At 31.3% G+C, this 4,649-nt stretch overlaps 1 pseudogene; it reads right to left on the bottom strand.

The window, feature by feature from the left end:
- Window positions 1–1,360: 1,360 nt before the first annotated feature.
- On the bottom strand, window positions 1,361–2,763 carry LOC108760336 (uncharacterized; annotated as a pseudogene).
- Window positions 2,764–4,649: the final 1,886 nt, after the last annotated feature.

The following is a 4,649-nucleotide window of genomic DNA, read 5'->3' as shown; positions in this document are numbered from 1 at the left end:
AATGGATTCGGCATCCGATGCTCTTTAATTTTTGTTCTTAAAAAGTTTTTTAATTTTGCAACCCTGATAAATGGGGGTAGGGGTTAATTAAAAAATTTGATTTAAAAAATAAATGAATACACTATTATATAGAGCATAAAATACTGTAAAACTTTTGTATAAAACATTTTTTCATACGTGGCATAGTTTCGAAGATATTCGCTGAAAACGAAAAAATCTATTTTCTTCGTGGGGGTGTTTCACCCCCTAAACCTTGAGATAAGCCGCTATAAAAAAATATGGGTCGAATATTTTTTGATGCTTTACAACATATCCAAAGCGCATTAAAATCGGTGAGGGACAGTTCCGACCGTTCTCTTGTTAGATACGGATCGCGCAGTCCATTCTCTATGTCTTTGGCTAACATCAATGTCAAAACACGCGCCCTTTTTTTTCTCACAGCGCCTAGCGCGTTTTCTAGTTTTAGTTTTAAGGCGTTCCGCCAGAGTTCAGCTCGATCCTTCAATTGCCGCAACGAGCGCGCGCTATGGAGCATTAGCATTACTTCTTCGACCATGTTACCGTGTATCCTATATTGTCTGTATTAAAGAATTGTGTTTTTCATTGCAAAGAGCGTATGTTATCATTCACGAATATCATTTCAGCATACACCCTCACGAACAAGGTTAACTTACTTTGTACTATACTGCACATGTGAACATTTAATTTAACTCTGATGCTTTATATTTAATATTTCTATAGGTATAAAAATGAGGTAGAATTAAAATAATTTACACATATTTTTCTGTAACATTTTGCTATTTGATTATTACAAAATAACTTTGAAAGAGATAATTTTTATTAAAAAGTATAATACATATCTACTATCTAATTTTTATATCTCTTACTTTCCTATTATGTTTAGTTTAATATAGAGTTTATTATAGAGGCAATTTATACTGTAATATGTACCAATTTACCCCATATATCAGGGTAAGTTAACTACAATGCGCAATATGTCCGTATTTCATTTACTACAAAGAAACTATACAGTTCATAGAACCATTACTGGTATAAAAATGTAGAAAAAGGTTTTCTCTATCATATTGATATATTTTAATCATAATAATTAATTTTTTTTTAAATCCAATACCGATATTGTGAAAATTGTGCCAACGAGACCGGTCTCTCCGATTAATAAATATATGTTATATTATATATCTTCAACATTACTAAATTTTCTATTCAACGTATCTTCATTATTTTTATTTTCACGATATATTACATTCGTTACTTTTTATATTTATATAAAATATATACTTATATAATAATAATTATCATTGGGGTTGTATAATTCTGGCATTATTGGCTTATAATGTCCTCACTGAACAGAATTGTTAATACACATAATTTCGGAGCAGCATGTGCATGCATTTTCACATATTGCAATACGAAACAGAAACTTACTTGAAACAGATTTAGAGTTAAGCAAGCCACGCCAAATATTATTGAACAAAACATCATTATTTCAAATATAGACAGCAAATGTTTGGACAATCTTCAAAAATAGAAGTATGTTATTTATGTAATAATAATAAACATACTACTTATATGTTGTGGGCGTGAATACCAACTTCATAGCTTGTCGGTGAATGTCGACGGCACAAATTATGCCCTCGCTCATCAAAATCTTATTTTTCGGCGTAATATTTTGTCGAATATTGATGTTTATTGCATGCTCAATACGATAGCTATAAATGTTTGTGTAATTATACAACAATTTATTGAATGACATTTTTCAGCTAAAAATACATAATTTCATAAACTTTATAATACATTACGTTATTTAAATATATTATGTTGTTAAAAGTTAAATTTTGATTACAATTCAAATTATTATGGTTATTTGTACATCTTTATCCGTACCCAGCAATTTTGAACATTCCACAGATATACCGAAGATACGTAAGAAGCAATGTTCCTACTGCTAATAGCGCAGCTACTCCGACGCATATAATCGCGTAGGTGTGCAGCAAAATTAAATAAAAGTATCTTTCTTGATCGATAAAATATTCCACCATAATTGGTAGACGAGATATATTTTGTGGTAAAACAATGAGACTATTCAATAAATACTGACTGATAGTACTAATAGATCCGGCAATAACGGCAAATACTAAAAAATATTAGAAAATGTTTTTATTAAAAGTTCTGCAATATCAATCTGCTTATCAACATTTATATTATTTAGCGCGCAAGCACGCGCACGCACGCACGTTCGCACTTACGTACGCACCACGCATACATTATAAATACATATATGTTATAAAGTTTTATATTATTAGGTGTTAAACTTAATTCCTGCCATTTTTCGTTTCCAAAATTGATTTGTTTCGGAGGGAAATACCTTAATCAAAGTATTATTAATAAAGTATTATTAATTAGTATTCTTCCCTTCGAAACAAATCAATTTTGGAGATGAAAAACGGCAGGAATTAAGTTTAACACCTAATATTTTATTAATATATTTATAAAATTTAATTTAAAAGTACTCTATTATTTATGCAATTTGTGCAATATACTATTGCACAAATTGCATACTAACATGTTATTAATTTTTTTAAAGACATAAATAACGGTATATGGCAAATGCTTTAGTAGAATCCGTTTAATGCATCATACATTAAAATATGTAGAAATTATTTAATATAATTTAAAACTGATTTTATAGTTACACAATAATTATCAGCATAGATCTGAAAATATTGTTTTACGTGTGAGCATAATTGTGTGACGTCTTGCAGTGTAATTACATTCTTCTATGATAGCAACTTCGTTTTTATCTTTTACTTGGTTACATACATGTTCAAGTTGCATTAATAAATCCTTTACCTGTTATTCCAATAATTTCATATATTGTCTTTGTATATAATAATATTTAAATAATTTTTTAATATATAACAAAAATTTATTTGACACCACAAATAGTTATGCTGTCAAATGCACATTCTGTGCGATAAAATCACTAGTTGTGGATCGCTCTTTAAAAAAATTTCATATTTTTATCAATAACAATGTCAAATAATTAATAAAATATTTAATAGTCATGATTAATCATAAAGATTACATTATGAATAATTTTATTCCATTTAATTACCATTTTATATGTTTTAATTTGCATTAGATAAAGTAATGGTAATTATCCACAATTAGATTTTATGTACTAATTGCGATTCAATTCATCAAATGCTTTATCCTTTTTGATAACGTTTCTAAATCCCATAAGAATAATAAATTTTGCGCATGCGTATCGTAATATACAGGGTATCCCAAAATAATCGCCAAATATTTCATGGGCAGATAGAGCGGACTAAACTGAGTCGAAAAGTCCTGTACCATTTTGCAAGTTTCCCCAATAGTTAAGGAGATATTAATTCTTAAAGATAGCTGAATAAGCGCGCCCGCCCGGCCTACTACTGCGAAGTGTATACGCCTACCGATCGTTCGGCGCGCGTGCCGTGAGGAGCCTGATAAGAGTGATAAGCGCGCCGTCCTTTAAGAATTAATATCTCGTTAACTATTGGGGAAACTAGCAAAATGGTATAGAACTTTCCGACTCAATTTAGTCCGCTTTACCTGCCCATGAAATATTTGGCTATTATTTTGGGACACTCTGTATATACGTATGACAAAATTATTGATTCATATATAGTTCTAGGATCTAATTGTAGATCATGATGCAATTTTACTACATTCAAGTTTATTTAAAATTAGTGACAGTAAATAATTAATGTTAATTAAAAAAAATTAATTATATATATATATATACACGAAGAGAAATCTGTTACGACGTTTGGCACGGACAGTCTATACTACTATCGCGTGGCATATTTCAGTACACTAATAGCGCCATCGTTCGATCGGTTTGTGCATGAAATCGTGTAATTATAGCACGAGGAATCTCTATGAAAAAAGAGAATAAGATGCGCGCATTGGTCGTATCAGCTTTTTACGATAGCCACATGAGCGCAATACGTATAAAGCAACCTACTTCACCGTGTGAAATTCGTTCGATACCTGTGCGATTTTCGCATGGGTGCTTATCGATTTGACAGCCGCCGCGAGTTTCTAAACCACGCTTTCTGCATCGTGTATGCAAAAATTAAACATTATTAATGTAAAAAATATTGCAGCAGCATATTGAAAGAAGAATTAAATATCTGGGAAAACCACCCCGAAAACGATCCTGTCGAAAATGATGAGATCAAAAATAACATCTTCAATAATTTCTCCATCGACATCACGCTCTGCAATATTTTTGCTGCTGCAATATTTTTCACATTAATAATGTTTAATTTTTGAACACATGATGCAGGAAGTGTGGTTTAGAAACTCGCGGCAACTGTCAAATTGATAAGCACCCATGCGAAAATTGTACGGGTTTCGAGCGAATTTCGCACGGTGAATTAGGTTGCTTTTAGAGACCTTCTAATTAAAGTCGCGACACGAGAACAGCCAATTTTGATTGGTTCGTCATTTTTCAGCAATTCCCGCCAATATTCGAATGTCAATATTGGCTGCGTTCGGGAACGTCGCTCGGATGCCTCGGATTCATCATCTGTTCTTATCTAACATTTAATGTTAAACAAGGACGGATGATAAATCCGAGG

Source organism: Trachymyrmex cornetzi, unplaced genomic scaffold, assembly GCF_001594075.2.
Source record: "Trachymyrmex cornetzi isolate Tcor2-1 unplaced genomic scaffold, Tcor1.1 scaffold223, whole genome shotgun sequence".
Classification (NCBI taxonomy): Eukaryota; Metazoa; Arthropoda; class Insecta; order Hymenoptera; family Formicidae; genus Trachymyrmex; species Trachymyrmex cornetzi.
The sequence above is the reverse complement of the archived record's forward strand: the minus strand, read 5'-3'. Positions and strand labels throughout refer to the sequence as shown.